Genomic DNA, 23,200 nt, shown 5'->3' on the forward strand with positions numbered 1-23,200 from the left:
ACATAGAGGTGGAACGTGAAACTGAGGGCAGATGAAGGAGGGGATGGCATGACACTGGGGGCAGAGATGGAGGGGACATGAATCTGGGGGTAGAGATGTAGGGACATGAATCTGGGGGGAGAGATGGAGGGGACATGAATCTGGGGGCAGAGATGGAGGGGACATGAATCTGGGGGCAGAGATGGAGGGGGGACATAAATATAGGGGCAGAGATGGGGGGGACATGAATCTGGGGAGCAGAGATGGGGGGATATGAATCTGGGGGGCAGAGATGGAGGGGACATGAAACTGGGGGCAGAGATGGAGGGGGGACATAAAACTGGGGGCAGATGAAGGGTGTATATGTAAACAGATAATTTTCTTTTATGAAACTAACAAAATCTTCTCAGAGAACAAGGCTGACTGATCACCACTTATCATCTTTGATCAAAGTAGGCACTGCGTTGTCATTTCAGCCTGATATACCAACAGTTGTTAGCTCAAAGAGGTGTCAAGCCTCAGGACAAAACACTAAAAAAGATTGAAAAAAATTATAGCAAATAAATGTTTAGTTTTTAATTGCTGTATTTTTGTTAAATATATTAGTTGCTGTTGCGCACTGCAAATATATGTTGCTGTTACATATTATTACTTCATATCTTGTTTTCATGACTGCTGTTAAAATACGTGTGTGACATTAGCTGCTGTGTGCGGCCCTCGCAACAACCTCTTGTTACTCATGTGACCCTCGGGGTACCCTGAGTTTCACATGCCTGCTATACAGGGAGCTTTCATCACTGAAGCTGCTGAGGTAAAGTGAGAACTGAGCTCTGGTTGCTATGGGCAACTACACAAGTCTACCTGTGAGGCGGTTTTCATTACTGAGATGTGAGAACCTTCAGGTCATATTAAGGATCCATTCACACGGAGGAAAATGGTGAGGAATTTGGTGTGGAATTTCAGCGCTGAAAAAAAGCCTCCCATTGACTTCAATTGGTTCTTTTTTCTGCTAGAACGGAATCTTTTGGTGAGGAAAAAATCTGCTTCAGGAATTAAATGTTTTTCTAAAGCGGTTTTTGGGGCATTTTTTGAGCCTTTTTTTTCGTTTGTTTTTGTTTTTTTTCCTTCAGCACAATGCATGGACCCTGAAAAAAACTACTAGCGTTTTTTTCCGTGCGGTTTTTGCAAATTCTGCGCCCCAATCCCTGACATGGATTTTATGCCACCCATTGACTGCGTTGGTTTTTGCAGGCAGAATCCGCCTGAAGGAAACTTTTTTTTTTCCCGCAAGTGGAAAAATAAAGTGAGAGGAACTGATGCGGATTCAGCGCCAAGATCAGTGCTGTATTTGGCGCTGAATTTTTGGAAAATTACGCGAGTGGAAAAAAAGCTAGCCAAACCCATTGAAATCAATGGGAGGCTTTTTTTTTTCAGCTCTTAAAATTCTGCGCCAAATACAGCGTCATTTTCCTCTGTGTGAATGGACCCTAATACTGTGTGAGGGCTGCTTTGTATTTACTAATCCTCCTTTTATATCTCTTATCAGTGTAAGGGCTCGTTCACATCTGCGTTGTTCGGTCCTTATTGCAGGTTTCCGTTTCCTGCATAAAACAGATGCAGGAGACGGAAGCCTGCAGGAGACTTTCTCACCCATTCATTTGAATGGGTGAGAAAGCTGTCCGGCCGTGCGCGGCAGTGAGCGTTTTGCGCTCTCCGCCGCGAAACCGGGTTTTATAATCTGGACACAGAGTCGGACATGCACTACTCTGTGTCCGGATAAAAAAATCCGGTTTCGCGGCGGAGAGCCTAAAACGCTCACCGCCGCGCACGGCCGGACCCGGTCTATGGTTTCATCTTCTGCCATGCAGAAGACGGAAACCATAGTACGGAGACATGAACGCAGGTGTGAACCCAGCGTCAGGTGTTGCTTCCAAGCGACATGCCCTTCAATTTTAAGTGTCTGCAGTTCCCAATCTGTCTTGCATTTGCTATGACTTTAAAGCACGGGCTGAAATCGCAGCACTAAAGCGATGCGACGTGAATGCATTGCGGTTTTTCCCGTAGCACTTAGAACAGAAAGTTTGCGGAGTTTTCCTCCGCGGACTTTCTGTTACAATTATATCTATGCGGAATCCACCAGCGTTTCCGTAGATATAATTGACATACTGCGAATTTCAAAACCGCAACGGTTATGGAAATCGCTGTGTGTCCGCTGCGATTCCTCCCCCCCCCCCCCCCGCAAAGTGTGGATGGCATGAATCCCATTCACTTTGCAAGTACTGTAAAATTTAGGCAATTTGTGACATTTCCGGTCCGTGGGACCCCAGCCTAAGGGATAGTTCACATAGGGTTTTTTGGTCAGGATTTTGAGGCCGTATCCGCCTCAAAATCCTGACCAAAAGACGGCTCCCGTTTTGTTCCGGCTCCTGGAAAAAGAAGCGAGATGTTCATTCTTCAGGCCGTTTCACCTCGCGGCATCTGCCTGAAGACACTCCCTCCCAACTAGGCTCATTCATTTGGGCCTAATCCGGAGGGGAGTGTGCGACAGGCACAGTCGCAGCTACCTGTATTTTGGACCACCTCAGGTTCCGGTCCAAAAAAAAACCCGTGTGAACTTATCCTAAACAAAGCACAAGGTCAATCATTTAAAGTAGCCGGCATTAATTTGGAGAGTGCACGTTTTTCACATGGACAGTTGTACGTTGCTTGCTCTAGAGTGGGTAACCCCAAAAATCTTTTCATATACAGGTACGCAGCCGAAGGTAAAACAAGAAGCATTGTTTACCAAAAAGCACTACTATAGATAGTTGTATAACTGGAAACCAATTTTACTCTTTGGTCTGTGAACTACTTATAGATTACACTGGCGGGAGGGGGAAGGGGTGCACTATGTTAATTGGGTGTAAAGATTTTATATGTTTGTGTAAGGGGCAGAAATTAAAATTTTTGATAAACAAAATAGTTAAAAAAAACATAGTTTATACTACGTAAAGTTTACACAGGATTTTTTGGTCAGGATTTTGAGGCCGCATTCGCCTCAAAATCCTGACCATAAAGACGGCTCCCATTGAAATCAACGGGAGCCGGTCAGGTCTTTTTTCCAGGAGCCGGACATGCTCATTCTTCAGGCCGAATCGACCTGAAGACACACCCTCCATCGGACTAGGCCCATTCATTGGGCCTAATCCGGAGCGGAGTGTGTGGCTGGATACAGGTGCACTGAACGAGTATCAAGTCGCAGCCACCTGGTTTTTGTTCCGGATATTGTTCCTCCACCTCAGTTTCTGGTCCAAAAAACTCCGTGTGAATTTACCCTTATGGATGATTGATGTTGGGCTGGAGGAGAATTAGGAGAAATACTTGGTGGTGATGATGATGATATAATGAGAATGTAGATTAAATATTTTAAACCCCCTGCTTTACTTATTAATTGCAAACTCTAGATTAAATATTGAATGTAATGAGTTACATCTGTAAATGTGATACAGGCACTGAAATGTACACCGCTATTATGGAAATCAGGAAAATTATAGCTGGGAAAGGAAAAAAGGAGGGTTAGGCAGCGGCCCTGTGTAAATTTTAATTGTGTAGAAATAAAATATAACTTTTATTACATAAATATAAAATCTAATTAGGAAAGAAAAAAATAAAAATGGGAAATTGAATGATAGGAGCAACTACTCCTCTATTGTTGCTTGAACCAATATTAACTGTGCCACCTAGCATGACCAACTGATGGCGGAATATCGACCGAACCAAATTCACACCTGTGTGCTCAGAAACAGTCATGTAAAATATTGAATTAAGCCAATAATTAAGTTATCTAGGCTGCTATGTGAACATGTGCTCTAAAGCAAACAAGAGACCATACAGATAGATCTCTAATAGCTCAGCTTTTATCTGATGGTGGAATATAAATAGAACCAGATTCACACCTAAGAGCTCAAACTCGCATATAATGAAAATGAATTAAGCCGCTAATAAAGCTCTAAAGCCCTTTCCATCTTGGGGCTGAGAACTTTCAGCTATTTACCTTCGTACAGGAATTCTCCTTATATATCAGAGTACGCTCTTCTCAGAGCGCGCACCATCAAGGGTGAACCAAAACTCTGTTTAGGGGAATATACCTGTACATGATAATAGGTCCATTTATCTCAGAGCTTAAGACTCTTTGGCTGTTTATGGTAGAGTAGGATTTTTCGTAGTTTTTTGGTCAGGATTTTGAGGCCAAATTTGTCTCAAAATCCTGACCAAAAAGACGGCTCCCATTGAAATGAATGGAAGCCGGTCAGTTCTTTTTTCCAGGAGTCATAGCGACTTGCTCATTCTTCGGACAGATTCGCCTCGTGAATCCGCCTGAATACACTCCCTCCTCCCGACTAGGCCCATTCATTGGGCCTAATCCGGAGTGGAGCACTCCATCGGCATCAAGTCGCTACTACCCATTTTTTGGTCCAGAAACTGAAGCAGCATTCGCCTCAGTTTCCGGACCAAAAAAACTGTGTGAACCCGGCCTTATATTAGAATACGCTCTTTTCAGAGCACACCCCAACAAGTGTGCATTAAACTCTGTTAGGGAGATATGTGAGCAAGTGTAAAATATGAACAATAGCATTTTGTTCTCTCAAAGGGACAAGGACAGTTTTATACAGCGTCGACCACCTACAATTTCTGGCAATGCAAGGATGCATATTCCTTACACTAAAGAATAGATCTGATCAAAACATATCAAACTGTAAATATAGAGGGGGATAGTGCTTGATCTATCAAATTTGCCCCAAAGGAGGGTTTAGGCTAAGCCCCCACATAGCGGAAACGCAGCTTTTTTTGTTGCAGATTTTGCTGCAGTTCTTTGAGCCAAAGCCAAGAATGTCTACAAAAATGTAAAATATCTAGGAAGTTCTTATACTTCTGCCTTCTGCGCAATCCACTCCTGGCTTTGGCTCAAAAAACCGCAGCGAAATCTGCAACAAAAAAGCTACAATTCCACAATATGGGGCCTCAGCCTTAATCTGCCTTTTGATGGATTTCAATTATAGTTTGTTCTTTGAAGGATCTAAATACAGTACAGTCCAAAAGTTTGGACACACCTTCTCATTCAAAGAGTTTTCTGTATTTTCAAGACTATGAAAAGTGTAGATTCACACTGAAGGCATCAAAACTATGAATTAACACATGGAATTATATACTTAACAAAAAAAAGTGTGAAATAACTGAAAATACATCTTATATTCTAGGTTCTTCAAAGTAGCCACCTTTTGCTTTGATTACTGCTTTGCACACTCTTGGCATTCTCTTGAAAAAGAGAGCTGACTTAGTTCATTGGAACCCAGATGTTATGTTGTCCTTTGAGTCTCTTAAGCTTAGTTTTAAGAAAGCTCTGGTTCATCCTGAACTTTTTCACCTTTGTAGTAGAAATTGATGCTTCAGAAGTAGGAGTGTGGGCTGTATTATATCAATCTTCCACCTCTATCACTAACTTTCCTTCTGCTCTCACAAACTCTCCTTCTGAGAAGAATTATGAAATAGGCAATTGTGACTTTTTAGCTATTAACTAGGCCTTGGAGGAATTGCATAATTTTTAGAGAGAGCTAGACATGGAGTTACAATTATCACTGACCTTAAAGGGGTTGGCCACTTTCAGACCAATATTGACAAACAAATGTACAATTTTCCAATATACTTTCTGTATCAATTCCTCACTGTTTTCTAGATTCATTCTGTTACTTGTAGTGGATAAAACTCTGACCATGGTCATGTGATTTACGGTCCATGGTCATGTGATGAGTGCTCGTTATAGTCATAGTATAGTAATCAGACATCTGCCTGGTAATCAGCTTGCACCTGTGTGCTCATCACATGAACATGGACCGTAAATCACATGACCATGGTCAGAGTTTTATCCTCTAGAAGTAACAGAATGAATGACAGCAAGCCGAAATCTAGAAAACTGTGAGGAATTGATACAGAAAGTATATTGGAAAATTGTATATCTTTTTATTGTACATTTGTTTGTCAATATTGGTCTGAAAGTGGTCAACCCCTTTAACAACCTCACCTTTATACATAATTTTTTTTTTAGCCAGATTTGATTTTGTGGTAACATATAGATCCAGGTCTAAAAATGTTAATGCTGATGCCTTATGTTGAAGTTTTTGATTTTTTTTTCCCAAACCCCTGATCATAATTTCTGCTATTTCTTCTGATCTCATGTCTGAAATCAGAGGGAACCAGCAATTATCCCCTCAGACTACCCTGGTTGGGAAATATTTGTATCTCCTCCATTTAGACTTACAGGTATATTATTGAACAAAATATATGATTCAGTTTTGTGGTCATCTGGGAATTTGTCTCTCGTCTTTGGTGGCCAACAGTGTCTCGTGATATCATAGCCTATGTCTTTGCCTGTGATACTGGTGCCCAGACCCTTCAGATCTGTCCTGTGGGTGACCTTCTTCCTTTGCCAGTCCCTCAAAGACCATAGACCAATCTCTCAGTGGATTTCATTACTGATATACCTTCAATAAAATGTGTCATTTGTCTCAAAATTTTGGACATCCTTTTGCAATAAACTTGGGCTATAACTATGTTTTTCCTCTGTTTTTCATCCTGAAACCAATGGCCAAATAGAACGTTTTAACCAAATACTTGTACAATACTTTAGGTGTATATTTCTGAAAATCAGAATGGGTAATCTTTAGCAGAATTTGCCATCAATAATCAACATCATGTTTCTCTGTATACTTCACCATTTTTCTGTAATTATGGGTTTCATCCTTGTTTCAGAACTAGAAGTGAAATCAGATAAATTGCACAGATCATCAGAGCTCAGGTTCAGACAAACCTGAGGAAATCCCAATTAATCTCTAAGAGACTTGCAGACAAAATACATTATGTTATATCTTATTTTTTTTAATTTTAAGGTGTAGCTTTATACTAAAAAAATATGATTTAAGATTCCATTTTATAAATTGGAGCTTAGGTTTATTGGTCCTTAAGAAATTCTTGAAGTTATTAATATTGTGTCTTTTCATTTACTTCTATCTCCATCCTATAATATAAATCTCTCCTAAAGAAATATTTTTTATTTAATCCACCAAATAAAGGATTTGAAGTGGAAAAAATTGTTGACTCTCATAGGGTTAGAGGTACTCCAGTACTTGGTCCAGAATAAATTTTCACAGGAAGTTTCCATTAGGACCTGATCTGGGGAATAAGGTTCCAGTGTCCACTTTCCTGGCTTGACTTGTCTTGTGAGTTTTACTTGTTCTATTACTCTCAATTTAATAATAATAATAATAATAATAATAATGTACATTGGCTGGAATCATTATCAGCGCTGCCACCAGTTTATTCTTCTGACGTCACCTTGATACCAGTGTCGGTAAAGATGAAGAAGCCATGGTTGACAGTGCAGAATTTATGTGTAGAGGAAGAGGAAAAAAAACAAACAACCCAGTCTTAAGGTCACATTCACCACACTCAGATGTAATATCATCCTATGGGCTAGTTCACACGGAGTTAACACGCGTGCATTCTGGCACGTATACACATGTCTGAAATGAATGGGATCTGTTTGGAGCGCTCACATTCTGACACGTGTATACGTGCCAGAATGCGCGCGTGTTAACTCCGTGTGAACTAGCCCTATGACTGAGATAAGCGGGCCAAGTAATCAAAGATTTCTTTCTCAGCCAGTGCAAGAATCCTGCAGCTACTGGTGGTGTTGTCAAGACCAGAAGAAATGTTGCTATTGCACATGTGTTTCCTCCTCCTCCTTTATGAGCTTCAAGACATCCACCGTAATAGTACGATGGATGCCCAGTCATTAAATTTAGCTGTGAGGAGATCATTGGAGACTGTTTCAGAGAGTGCCATATTTAAAGGAATATATTCTCACCTTATTCTTTTGGATCTCTTAGCAGCCTTTGACACCATAGACCACCAATTCCTCCTCAGGATACTCCAATCTGTCATCCTCATGTTATTTAGTTCTCCTCCTATCACTCAGACTTTCAGTGTATCATTTGCTGGCTCTGTCACTTTTCCTCTTCCCCTTGCTGTCAGGGTTCCAAAGGGCTCAGTCCTTAGTCCCCTCCTCTTCTCACTCTACACAGCCCCTATTTGACAAACCATCATCAGATCTAGGTACCATCTTTATGCTGATGAAACCCAACTATATACTTCATGCTGTGACATCACCCTGATATTGCTACAGAATGAACCTCAGTGTTTCTAATATGTCTTTCCTCTATCTGAAACTGAATCTTTCAATGACATGCCCTTTACTTACAATGGAAACATCAACATCAAAAATCCTTATTGTCCTGATTCACTCTGGACTTGGTTACTGCAACCCCCTACTAATTTGTCTTCTATTTACTAAACTCTCCCCTCTGCAATCTATTCTGAATGGATTAGCCTTTTTCTAAAAGCTCAACTGATGCCTTTAGTCTGTGGCAGTCACTGCACTGGTTGCCTATTCACTATAGAATACAATACACTCTCATCCACAAAGTTCTCCATTGCAGTGCAACTCCAAACATTTCCTCCCTCATCTCTATCTACCACCTAACCCATGCTCTCCATTTAGCCAATGACCTAAGACTAATATCGTCTAATATCAGAATAGAGAATGTTAAGCTATTCAGAACCTCCAACTCCCATCTCCCAAGTTGCACCACTTCTCTGGAATGCGCTGGTAAAAGCTTCTAAAACAAAATCCTTTATTTATGCATAACCAACTTTGAATGTATCTGGGAGTTACAGGTGTGAAGCTTGCAGACACAGGCTGGTCCTGCTGCAGAATAAATTTCAACTCAATCAGATGCTTCCCTGATTGAACTGCATGGTGGACAAATTAGTAGGGGGTTGCAGTAACCAAGTCTAGAGAGAATCAGGACAATAACGGTTTTTGATGTTTCCATTGTAAGGAAGTATGTGCTTGTATTTCTCAGCATTGAGGACAACATTAAAGGGGTATTCCCACGTCACATACTCACCAGTCTTCACTACTGTAAAATCTTCTTTCTTCCTGGTTTCTTGCGTTATTTGGTGGGCGGGGTTTCACATGCAACCTGCCATTTAGCTCCACCCCCAAATTAGCGTGTAGCTCTGCCCATCACATAGCGTGATCCTATGGGGCGGCTGAAGGGCCTGTGATGTCATCAAAGGTCCTCAAAAAACACTATATGCACAATATTGAACTATGAAGTACAGGCAGGAGCAACTCCATTCTGTGTTACATACAGAGACTGCCTGTCTCTGCCATAATGAACACAATTGAATTAGCTGGCCTGATAACTGGGAGAACAGAAGACAGTTCAGAAATGAAAGCAGCTCCTCTCCCCTATCTGATAGCAGGAAGCTAGGTCGCGTGGTGCAGACACAGGAATAGCTAGAAACATAGGCTGGCTCCAGTGCACTTAGCCCCTCCTCCCTCCCCCCTGAGAGAAGGCAGCTACATCACTTGACTTTTGAGCAGATAAGTCAAGGGCTGTGTCAACAATGAATTGAATAAAGTAAGATAGTGGACAAACAAAGCAGTTTTGCTGAAGCAGTGTATTTAGGAAAAGTCTTACATCCACATTAACAAGCAGTATAGATAGGATCCTTGTGATGGGACAACCCCTTTAATCTTGGCTTTTGGCTGCAATTCTTCAATGAAGACCACTTATAACCAACTTCTTCAAACAAAAGTGAGTGCAGTTTCTACCAATTCTGAGTTGATGACACCTCCAGACATCTTCCTCTTTAGAACAGAAGTAAGCGTGAAGTGTATTTCATCTGCTGTACTACGTTTCCTTGGCCGACCATGCATCTATGGTACTCAATGCTGCCTGTTTCTTGATGCCTTTTATATTTAGCTGTAACATTAAGCAGTTTGAACCATAAGAGATGTGCCAATGTAATTACTTAAGAACTTCTTTATTGCTTTGGTATACTTTAGATCAGTTTTTATCTGTCATTAATAAACTGATAAACAATCTATTAGATCAGCCTAACAAGTATATAGACAAACAGTGGCCATAGAAATCCATCAGTGACCCATCACATTACAGCTTGCTGACCTCAACTGATACAGACTAACTTATTGCCTCCCAATACATCAGATGTGCTGTGGTGCAGGAAAGGGGTAAATAATTAAGAGGTTAAATTAATTGCCAAGTTAGGCTTTGCTCATAAAGGAGCCAACACAGCTAAAGAACAACAGTGAAGTTAAACAGAGCGGCACTGCCCTTACCTCATCTGTATGCAAGTGACTTGGCCATAGATTGGAATGCAGCTGTCTGTGTTAATTGATGGTGCTCTTACATCTGGGGTGGAAATTGACAGCAAAGGGCCCCAGTGCAGATTGTGCGTCTGGGCCCCCCTTCCTGTATTCCTCTTCCATATATGAAATATAGACCTATATCTGCATATACGAAGATAAACATACTATACAATACAATTACACATCACACTTTGCTCACATCTATATTGACAGCTCCATTAGGCGCTTTCATTGCAGATTACACTGCAAATGCCATTAAAAAAAAAATTGCAGCTATTTTTTCCAGTAAAATAAAAGCACTATCTCCGAAACCTGACTGATCCAATGGGTAGTTAACTAATGGTATCCATTGGACTCCGGTGTTGCATAATTTCATGTTTCTGCTTCTATGACCAAGAAGAACAGCAGAATTAATGAAAGCAGAAGTGAGCGCACAGCCTTTCACTCTTATATATGCATTACACTTATACTTTATGCATGCATTTGCATGTTATCCATGCATATACATATTACACATGCATATGTACAGAACACACAAATACACAAGTATATATAATATATGCAGACATATTACACATGCATTTATACATTATGCACTCCCAGTACACACATCTATTCACACATTACGCACATAAATATACTTTAAACAGGTATATACATTATATATGCATACCCAAGCATCTATGAAATCTGTACTATACATATACACATTATACATACATGAACACAAAGGACATACATATGTATACTTATTCAAGCATACATTTTAACAGTAACAATCTGGGATCTAATAGTATTATATTGGATCTGGATATATGTAACTGTATACTTTTATAAAGGTCAGACCTCTAATAAGGTCTGTCCCACTTTTACCACAATTAATCACTACACAGCATGGGGTCCAACAATTTTTGGACTACATGCTGTGTAGTGCATAGGATCGTTTTTAAAATCCAATCTCTGAATGATCGGAAAGTGAACTTTAAAAACGATCCTTAAATGTCAAGATCAGCTCAACCCTAAGTACTGGCAATGTAGCAGTGTCCAATGTAGCAGAGCTGGACCTGCTACACACTCAGCGCTACTGCATCGAATTGCTACATCTACAGATACAGCTGAGTGTGTAGCAGGTTCAGGTCTGTTTCATCTCAGCATAGGAATGCATTGACCAGCGTTGATTGGCTGAATGCCGTACTTCTGTATGGCATCCGGCCACTCAACGCTGGTCAATGCATTCCTATGGGAAAAAGTCAGTTCGCGCATATCGCAAGCTGACAGGGATCCCGACGAGATGGAGCCCCAAAGAGTTGTGTGAGTAACATTTCCCCCCTAAATAAAGGTAATCCCTAGCTTACCCTGCCTGTAGATCTGTCCCTGTCTCAGTCACATACTTCACAGTCCCAAATTAGTCGAATGATAAATCCACCATTATTGGTATTGTTATTGGTGCATAAAATGCGCCAGGGAAGGTGGGAGGGGATACAAATTTTTACTGCGTTTGCGGCCTTGTATTCGATTGTAATCGAATATCCTGAACGGCCTGATATTCGATCGAATCTGTATTTGAGCGAACGCCATTCGCTCATCTCTAATGCTGACCAAACATATATTCTTTTGCATGGAGCCTAATTCCACTCTAGCTCTCTAAAGTGACAGCAACAAATATGGCAATGAATAAATGAATGGCAGCTGTATTGTATTGCTACCACCACTGCCACCAGTCAGCTTAGCATCTCTAGCATCCTGGTCCATCATGTTCTACCATTCCACACTAACTGTGCACCTCTTCTATTGTCCTCCAGGCTACCCTGTCACAAGCATTTACATAGAGAAGGAAATAACATGACTGGACAGACATTAAAAGAGGTAAACACAGTCAAGTACTGCATCAGAAGTAGCCAGGCACCAAATCTTGTAAGAAGTAGATATATTTTGTAGACCTGGAGATCGTGTGGAGGCCCACTGGTATAGGAGTCTGGTTACAAGGGCACCATATATATATATATATATATATATATATATATATATATATGTTTTTATTTATTTAGTCTGTCCACAGCTATAGAGTATTGGGGACCTTCTAGCTGAGGGCAGAACAAACTGAGTGACAGGGCCCAGTACAGCTGCATCATTAAAGCAACACAAAAATCTGTCCTGTACCCAATTTGTGTGGTTTGTTGTCATTGTGGTGATGATCAGTCAGCTGAGCAGTTTTTGAGCAGGTGGGGCACATTTATTAATCTACGTGCACCTTTTTTTGGCGTACATTGCGCCTCTATGAGGTCTTGGTATCTAGTGTAAAGAAGGTACTATACAAGTATCCAGTGCCAGGACTTTCTGCTACTTTTTGCAGTGATGAAAGTGGGTCAATGTGAGCGGAGGTAATCCAGTATTATGCAGTGGAAAATGGGTTATAGAATACATCACTCAGCATGCTTAATATGAAGGAATTAGTGATATTAATTATATCATGGCCACTCAGGTTTTTTGTATAGATTTGGCATTTCTGTGTTTTTATTATATCATTACTTTGTAGTGTTTAGGATTCCGGTGAAAACACAAAGCGGTGTAGTTTGCAGCCTTGGAAAAGTGGCATTGAGTAAGTAATAGAAAGCGAAGTCATGTAAAGTGAACAACTAATTATAGTAATCACAGCTGGTTCCAAACTACTTGTAACAGTTTGTGCATAATTCGTCCTCTAAAGCATCATTGTGGTGTTACTTGTGAAATAGAACACCTGTTTGTTGTTTAGCATGTGTTTATGCAGATCATTGCTGTTGTCAAAGCACCTTGATGCCGACTAGTCTTGTTTACATTTTTTCCCTAAAGGAATAACAGTGTGCTTTCAATAAATTTTCAGTGTATTCTAATTTCAGAAGCTGCAATTCATGGGGTGGGGTGAACCAAGCAACAAGTCTACTTATCTGCTGAATGTAGAAGAAGCTGACCAAAGTAATGGATGTGGTACGCATTTAACCACTTCGTGACTACAGATGCTTGACAGGTTCAGAATGAAACAGTTTTGCAATTTGGTAGAAAAGATCAAAGATTTGTATAAATTTTGTAATGGCGTGATATAGCGCAATAGATATATGTCAGAGCAGCAGGTACTACAATTAGTTCTTTATTACGCTACTGAAAGCCTCATCAGCTTGCTCAAGGTAAAGTCTTTAGTTTATGTTAACATTTGATTACAAAAGAAAATTCCAAAACTTATCTCAAATTAGGACAATTTATTTGTCTGGAATCTTGTAGAACTTTAAAGCTAAGGCTCCGCGTAGCGAATTGGAGCATAAAAGCTCTGTGGGAAAAACTGCAGCAGAAACACAGTTTTCCTCTGCAGCATTTTCTGTATAATTGAAGCAGAAATGCCGCAGAGGAAAACTGTGTTTCTGCTGCAGTTTTTCCCACAGAGCATTTCCGTAGATATAATTGACATGCTACAATTTGCAACGGTTTTTGAAATCGCAGCATGTCTGCTGCGGATATTTTTCTGCAATGTGTGGATGGGATTAGCCAGAATGTAAAATACAGCAATTTATGCTATGGGTGCCCTGGCCTAAGACAAACCGGGGAGGAATTGCTAGAAGTTTTTGCAGCATAAAACTACTTCTGTCAAAACTGCCTGCTGGGAATGCATTAAAAACTTGGAGGCGCCCACTTCACAGATGAAAGTCACCATTTTCTTAGATGTTAGAATTATGCCTGGTTCACATCTGCGTTTGGTTGGAGTCAACATGGGGACCCCCGAACGGAACACCAAACGCATTGGCAAAGCAGCGAGCAGTGAAAGCAAACGGACCCCATATACTATAATGGGGTCCGTGTGCTTTCCGCGCGCTGCCCGCACGAGTCATGCGGACATGAAAGTAGATCACAAAGTACTTTTCTATGTGAATGTTTCATGTGGACACCACGCAGAAAGCACACAGACCCCATTATAGTCTATGGCGTCCAGGTGCTCTCATAAACTCTCTGCTTGCCAATGCATTCGGTATTCCATTCAGGGGGGTCTCCATGAGGACTCCCCGAACAGATTACCAAATGCAGATGTGAACCAGGTATTAGATTGGTGTAAACTCCGTGGTTTAGCAGCGGTAAAAATGCCGCATTTACAGTCACAAATCCCATCTACACACTGCAAAAAATAGCGCTTCCCTCCGGAGCACTACTGCGCAGGCTCACTTGCCAGTCCCCGTAGAACTACACGAGCGTACTGCACACTTGCGAACTGCCATTAAGTAAAATGGCGAGTGAGCCTGCGCAGTAGCGATCCGGAGGGAAGCGCTACTACGCAGGCGCAAGATTTGAAGACCTCAAGCCGGAAGAAGACCAATAGGAAGCCGGCAGAAGAGACGGGACCAGAGGGCGTCGCTCCAAGAAGACAGAAGAGGCAGGCGTGCCCGAAGATGACGCGACATCGTGCATCCCCGCCCCCGGTGCATGTTCAGTAAGATTTGCATATATGTTTTTATCTTTTTATTTAAAAACGGGACTGGGGGTTAATATAACACTTACGGTGCCTGAATAGCCTTTTTAAAGGCTATTCACGCATATGTGGGGCCTATTAGCATAATTTTGCTGATAGAGCCCCTTTAAATGGACATCGGGTGCATTGTTTTACACTCCGTGCCTGTCCTAAATATGTCCGACTTTTCAAGCGGACAGAAAAAACCTACATGTCGGGTTTTTGTAAGTAGGGCCCCGCCACAGTCAATTGCCCAGGGCCCCGCAAAGCCTGGATCCGCCACTGAGCTTATGTAACAGTAGGTTGTATCAGCCACTTTGATATATGTGTATAAGAAGTTGAAGAGGCGCTAATGAAGTCAGAAGCTCTGTACCTCTGTGTGGACGAATCTCTTCACATTGTTTTCCCAAGGCTTCTCTGCCTTCATCAGTCGCTTTCATGGTTGATGATTTTCTTTTCCGGGCAGATGATGATGTAAGCTCTTGGTGGTGATTCTATATCTTAATCTTTGTATCCTTATTAGAGATGAGCGAACACTGTTCGGATCAGCCGATCCGAACAGCACGCTCCCATAGAAATGAATGGAAGCACCTGGCACGCAGACTTTGCCGCTTAACCCCCCGCGTGCCGACTGCTTCTATTCATTTCTATGGGAGCGTGCTGTGAGCGTGCTGTTCCGAACAGTGTTCGCTCATCTCTAATCCTTATCTTTGTATATTATCCTTTGTAGCCAGCATTTTACAAAAGTGTACGCAATATCAAACTATTTCTTGTAATCAATGTATTATATCACTTATATACTATCATTTTATCATAATTGACTTGTCATTATAATATTTTAAATAAAATTGTGTTATATCCTAATTGATCGGCCTTCTTTAAAGAGTATCTAGAACCTATGTTGATAAAACTTGGAAAAACCGCATGATAAGTATCCCTTTTTGGAAGAGGATCCTGGGATGGCATCTGTAAAGTGGATGCCCAGTGGCCAAGATTTCTAACAAATCCACCCTACCTTTTGAAGACATGGGGTTGTTATGCGATTCCATGGACAAGAAGGCAGAGGGGTTTCTCAAGAGAGCTTGGTACTCTTCAGCCTCTATGCTAAGACCGTGCATTGCTGCTACTTGTACTGCCCGTACCTTGAAAATTTGGCTGGATCAGCTTCAGGTGCATTTGGCCTCGGGAACCCCACAGGAATAGATTTTAGCCTCCCTTCCAGTTCTGCAGCAAGAATCAAAATTTTTTGGCTGATGCCTCGATGGACATTGTTAAACTGGCTGCCAGGTTTGCTACTCTGGCTAATGCTACAAGGAGGACTCTCTGGTTCAAATCTTGGTCAGGCAATGCAGGCTCAAAGAGCAAGCTTTGTCAAATTCCATGTGAAAGTGACCATCTGTTTGGTTCTGGTCTAGACAACATTCTGGAAAAAGCTTCTGACAAGAAGAAATGGTTCACTTCTGAGTCCAGATTTTGTCATCAGAGGCGTTCCTTTTGGAACCAGAAAAGAGGGCGTCCTGACCAGAGGTTTAAAAGAAGAGGTAATAGAACTCAGCAACAAAGAGGTAAAGGGAAAGGATTTCTGTTCACCACCCCGCTTCCAACTGCAAGTCCAGGCAATGACAACAGCCTTCAAGTGAGGAGGAGGAGAGGAGGCTGAAGAAGTTCTAGAGGATAACAGTTTCTCCTTGGATGCTCAGCATAATTTTTCTGGGTTACATGCTGGAAATCAAATCTTCTACTCACACAAGATTTTGCATTATAAGCATCCAGTAGTTCCCGATAGCGGGTATAGCTTTGCATCAAGGGCTGGATTTTTTTCATAAGAAGGGGTCATTATTCTGGTCCCCTCATTCCAGGTCGGGGAGGGTTATTATTCCCTTTATTTCTGGTAGAGATACCAAACGGTTCTATCAGAGCAATTCTGAATTTAAAATCTCTTAATCTCCTTACCAAGGACTACTGGATGATTTCCCTCGACTTGATGGATGCATATTATCATGTTCCGATTCATCCAGATTCGCAGAAGTTCCTCAGGATTGCCTTTCCCAGAGGAGGTCATCTGGTCCTGGTTCAGTTTCAAGCCCTTCTGTTTGTCATCTCATCAGCACCTCAGGCCCATTCCTAGGTTCTGCAGAGGTTCCTTCTATCTGTATGGAACAAACAGCTCTCTTCCCTGGACAAGAGGATGGTGATTACCCACATAATCAAGAACACTCTCTGTTGGTGGCAGGCACGGGAGAATCTCAGGAGGGTTTCTGTGGCGACCCCACAACCCTATAATAGTCCCCATGGACGCCAGTCATCATGGCTGGGTCATTTTCACCACAACCTCTTGGGTGTAGGGCCAGAACCCCCTCGTGAGGGAGGCATCTTCCAACTTGAGGGACCTGTCAGCTACCCAGGAGGCTCTTCTGGCCTTAACTCGCTTCTTGCAGGATTGCTATGTAAGGATTCACTCAGACAGCACAACAGCTGTGGCCTACATAAACAGGCAGGGGGGAAAAAGAAGCCTTTCTCTGTCTCAGGTCTCCTCCCAGATCCTTGGTTGGGCCGAGCGGAATCTAGCTTCTCTCTTGGCAGTTAATCTAAAAGGGAGCAAGAATACCATAGCCGAGTTTTTCAGCAGGAACACTCTGAAGGAAGGCAAATCGAAACTGAACTCAGAGTTCTTCCAAAATCAGATAGCCAGAAGGTGCTACATAGACCTATTAGCCTCCCCCCTGAATTATCAGCTGCCAGAATACGTCTCCCTTTCCAGGAGGGACTCTTCAAGAGTGGTGGATGTCATGACTCAAAATTGGCCTCATCGTCTCTTGTATGCATTTGTTATTTTCACTTTGTATTTTTCACATATGTTATATTTACATGTTTCCATGTCCTCTGATATTACTGGAGTGTGAGTGAAGAGTGGACCTTTTTAAGGTGATGACTTCCTTTTGTTTCCTATCCCTGGGGACATGCAATTCCTCCTGTTGGTACCATTCTGGAGGTGCAGGGAAAGCCAATATCCAGCAAGAGTATTATCATCTCTATTTGTTGCAGATTTTTCTCCAATTTTACCTATTTGCATAGGTATAATTGACATGCTGCGATTTACAAAAATTCAACAATTTTTAAATCAAAGCATGTCTGTGGATGGGATTATCCAGAATCACATCCACTTTACATGTACTGTAAAACGCCACAACTTTTAAGCTAGTTGGGGCCTCAAAAAGTGTTTGGCGACTTCCTGAGTCTTACTATCAAAACTTTAACTTCCTTCCTCTTGATTACGCCAAGTTAATTTTAGTGAGATTTGAGATGATCTTCCAGGTATCATGCTAATAAAATTAGCAATTTTATTCCAAAAGGGTTTGATGTGAGAATACTGGAACCAAACATGTGGTATATTGATGATTTCAGCCAAGCATTTACAGAACAATTGGTTACAGTCTATTCTCGTTTGATATTATCTTTTAATTCAGTCCTGGTTCACATCTGCATTCGATAATCCATTCAGGAAGTCCACTTGGGGACCCCCCAAATGGAATACCGAACGCATTAAAAAGCAGTGAGTAATAAAAGCACACGGACCCCATAGACTATAATGGGGTCCGGGTGTTTTCCATGTGGTGTCCGCACGAGTCATGTGGACGAGTACTATCAGGAGGGGAGGGAGGTGTTCCTCACCGCTCTCACAGTACAGCGCTATAGGCGCTTCTGTGAGGAAGGGCGTTCCTGACTGACTGTCAGAAACGCCCTTCTGACTGTGAAGAGCTAAGGTATCGGTACCGATAGCTCTTCACCTGGGGCACAGATCGTGAAAGCTGACAGTGCGCTGAATTCAGCGCACTGTCGGCTCTCTAGTGGTATATAAAACCGTATGTGCCCCAAGTGGTGAAAGGTCCTCTTTATTTGGCTTTCTTTCTATGGCTGAAGCCCACATTGCAAAAATTTTGTATTTTATGGTACCTGCAAAGTGTATGAGATTCTGGATAATACCATCCACACATTGCAGTAAAAAAAAATGTGCCCTGTAAAAGCTACATTTATTGAAAATGGCAACATGTCAATTATACCTGCGGAAACCCTGGCATTTTCCGTATAAGTATAATATGGGCAGAAAGTCCACAGAGGAAAACTCTACAAAAAAGTGATGCCTTTCTGCTGCGGATTTTCCTGCAATTTTTTTTTTTTTTTATGCATTTCGCTAAGTTTGGCCTTAGCATGAAATTGTTTTACAAATAATTTTTATCACTTTTTGAAAGATCTGACAGAGAAGTTGTATCGTTTTCTTTAATTTTTAGCAAATCTTTGCAAATTTTATATGTCAAGACTTTGTTTTAGTAATCTAAATATATTGGGAATAAGTGAGAGGAGAAATATTTTTTTTTTTTTATTATTAGCAGATGGTAATTTAAAGAGTGCGCCGCCAGAAAATTACTTATTTTTTTTAATTAAATTTATGTTATACATATTAATTATGTATATTATTTAAAGATTTTTTTTTTTATTTTTATGAAGTTTTAAAAATGTTTCCATGTTATAATGTAGTTGATTTTGTCCACTAGTTCATATAATATGCAGAGACTTTGTTTTCTGTAGGGTATTTGCAGATGCCACCTCACTTAGTTATTGATCACAGCTATCATTTATATGAGGAAAAAGACAGAATCTGACATTTATAATAGAGGATTTTGCAGCTTTAGTCCCCTCTCTACACAATGACCTCTGCCCAGATCACAGAGGATGCTGTGAGAAAGTGAAGATTGTGGTTTGGGAGAACATGTATGTTCCAGCCAAGCAGTTAGGTGGTGCGGCACTACACTGAGGAAACTGACCTGCATACAAGATAACTGTGTGCCACCAGTTTGACTAACCAGAGCGGAAGTGTGGCAGCCAGGCTCTTGTATAGGTAGGGAACGTTTTTGTGTAATAGTTAGTTCTCAGCCAAGAAGGTTTTGTTTGGTTCCTGCCTTTGTAAAGACCATTTGTTTATGCACCTACACTGCTACCAAGTATCTACGTGAGTGGTTCCCTACATATAGTGCTTCAGATGTGAGCATAATTGCAGTGAGACCTACACGGGCTGCGTGACCCAGTGGCCGACAGCACTAAAACAGAGAACCACAGCTATGGAGGAGTTTGTGAAACAGCTGATATTGGCCAGTCAGCAGCAGTGAGAGACTATCCAGTAAATGCAGCAGAGACATACAGAGGCTAATGCAGTGCAACAGAAGACCAACCAACTTTTGGCCAAGCAGATGTTAATGTTGCTGGCTGCTCAGCAAAAAAGCCGTCCCAGCAAAGCCTGAGACGCCAGGAAAGAGGTCCGTAAAGCAATGGCCAAGAAGACGGGAGAAGACGACATAGAGGCCTATCTGACTGGGTTTGAAAGAGTGGCCAACTGAGAGAGGCTTCCACGGCTGCTCTAGACCGAGGTGTTGGCACCTTTCTTAGTCGCCGAGCCCCACCCAGCAAGACTGTTCTGACTTGAGTGAACAGGATGCATGCGACTACCATTGGGTGAAGGCAGAAATTCTGGCCTTACTGGGTGTGGACCAGCACGTTCGGGCTCAAAGAGTCCAAAATTGTGAATACCAGAAGGCGTTACCACCGAGGTCACAAATGCACCACCTTGTACAGCTTGTCTGTAAGTGGCTCCAATTGGAGACATTGACCCCAGTGCAGATTGAGAAGTGGGATGTCATAGACCGGTACCTGAGAGCTTTATCATGGAGGATCCAGCAGTGGGTGGGGCATGTAAACTCAACTAATGCCAATGCATTGGTGGGGTTGGTGGAACACTACTGTGCTACACAATCCCTCAGGAGGGAGCACCCACAGATTCTGCAAGCCCCCAAGGCCCAGAGGGCAAATATTCCTTGGGCTACCCAGGTGGTTGCATCTCCCCAGGATAAGATAGAGACCCAGGGGAGGAAGAGGGGAGAGACTGTCATCTGCTGGGTTTGCCAGGAGCCAGGCCATATTGCAGCTAGTTGTCCCCATGCCTTGAAGCCCATGGACTGCAATCTAGGGCGCCCCTTTATACTGCTGCCCCAGCCTACACTTCCGCTACCCCGGAAACTGCTGACAGACTCTACCTGTGCCAAGTGACCATGGCAGGGTTCTCAGGGGTGGTACTACTGGATTCTGGCAGTTGGGTGACCCTCGTTAATGGGTCCTGTATCGACCTTGGAACTGTCACAGGATGCACAGTCGGGGTCCTGTACATACACTGAGATATAAGGGAATACCCAACTATGATTGTCTCCGCCCAGACCCCTTATGGAGAGCCGACATGAGGTAGGGTTGTCAGGAACTTTCCCCATGACCTCTTTCTGGAACGGAATTTTCCCGTTTCACACTCTGTGGCAGGGAAAGCAAGGGTCAGAGGACACTGCCCCAAGAATACCACAAGTGTTGTCTGGTCAGGTCCTTGAGCCTGAACCCAATGACCGGGACTCTAGGTTTCCTGCCGCAGGGGTGACAACGTTAGGAGAGGATTGTAGCTCCATGTTTCCCCTAGATTAAACATGGCAGGTGAAGCCAAGGAGGCTGGTACCGAACCTCAGATGTCAGATTAGGAGGTGTCTCGTGATAACTTTGGTTCTGCACAACTCCAAGACCGATTCTGCAAAGGACCTGGGACAATGTTGTTATTATTATCAATGGTGTATCTCAGTGCCAAGGTGCTGATGAGGTGTTCCCCTTCTTGGCTGTGAACCAGAAGTTGTTATACTGAGTTGACAGGGTGCAAGGTGAGGCCTTAGTGTAGTTACTGTTACTCCAGTCTTATTACCACATGGTGCTGGAGTTAGCACATAACATGTGCTAGGGGGTCACCTAGGTGTCACAAAAACGCTGGACCGCATATTGCAACATTTTTATTGGCTGGGGGTATATCACAAAGTTAAGGTGTTTTGTGAAACATGTCCGGAGTGTCAGTTGCATTCCCCATTATTGAGGTGCCTTTTGAAAGCATTGCCATGGACTTGGTAGGTCCTTTAGATAAGTCTGCTTGAGGACATCAGCATATTTTAGTAGTCATGGATTGTTACCCGATATCCTGAAGCCATCCCACTACGGCACACATCAGCAGACTGGAAAGCCAAAGAGTTGTTCGCCATGTTTTGCTGAATGGGTCTACCCAAGGAGATCCTCACAGATCAGGGTATCCCATTCATGTATAAATTCACCAAGGAACTGTGTAAACTCTTTAGCATCAAACAGTTGCATACATCTGTTTACCATCCCCAGACAACAGTAAAACAGTTTAACAAAACCTTAAAAAGCATGTTAAAAAAGGTGGTAATCAAGGATGGAAAGGACTGAGATGTTCTGTTACCGTATTTGATGTTTGGCATCCGTGAGGTATCACAAGCTTCCACTGGGTTTTTTCCTTTTGAGTTGGTCTACGGAAGACGTCATAGGGGTCTGTTGAAGATTGCCAAAGAAAGAACCAACCCCCCCAAAAAAGTGTTATTGAACATATCGCTGGTATACAGGATAGGGTATGCCCATAGTTAAGAAAGCATCTGCAAGAGGCCTAAAAGGCTCAAAACAATATCTGCAAGGAATTTGTATGTTCTCCCCATGTTAGCGTGGATTATCTCCCATTTTACAAAGACATACTGATAGTTAAAAAAAATGTACATTGTGATCCTTATATGGGGCATACAATCTTCAAAAAAAAAAAAAAAAAGCCAACAGCAAGAAAGCAAAGAGTTTGTAGCTAGGAATACGGACGTGTTCTCTGACTGACCCAGGCATACGTCCATAATTAAGCATGATATTGTTACCAAGCCCCACGTGAAAGTACGGATGAGGCCGTACCTGGTTCCCGAGGCACCAGGGGCTTGTCTATGTTTGGGGTGGTGTATTCTCTCCAAGTAGGTGGCCATGGTGTAGTCCCTTTGTAGGGATTGGTACATGGTGAGTTTCTTGGAGTTATTTATTTTGTTTCTCCATTCTTCTTTGTCTTTATTTCGGCCTTGGTCGTCATCTGTTGGTGTTTTTGGTTTGGTGGTTGGCTGTTGTTTGGTTGGGGGGTGTTGGGTTTGCTCAGGTCTCTGTGGCTTAGCCATGTTTGGTGGTGGTAGGAGTCGGGGTTGCTCCTCTGGATGTGCGCCTGGAACGCTAGCGCCCTCTTCTGAATGGGGGAGCCTGCCTAGCTCTGCCCTGAAGGCTATGTTTGAGGTGTTGCGATGGACATGGAGCAGGTATTTGCAGAACTCCAGTTGGAATGTCTCTGTTGGGCTAGAGTCCCATTTTGGCTGGTCTGGGTAGGTGGCTGGGCCCCAAACCTCGCTGCCATAGAGAAGGAACGGGGCGATGACTGCATCAAATATCTTCAGCCAGACCCTCACCGGTGGTTTGAGGTGGTACAGTTGTCTTCTGATGGCGTAGAAGGTTCTGCAGGATTTTACTTTCAGGGTTTCTATTGCTTTGAAGTTTTCTGATTGGTTGAGCTCCAGACCCACGTAGGTGTAGCTGTT

This window comes from Leptodactylus fuscus, chromosome 3, assembly GCF_031893055.1.
Source record: "Leptodactylus fuscus isolate aLepFus1 chromosome 3, aLepFus1.hap2, whole genome shotgun sequence".
NCBI lineage: Eukaryota > Metazoa > Chordata > Amphibia > Anura > Leptodactylidae > Leptodactylus > Leptodactylus fuscus.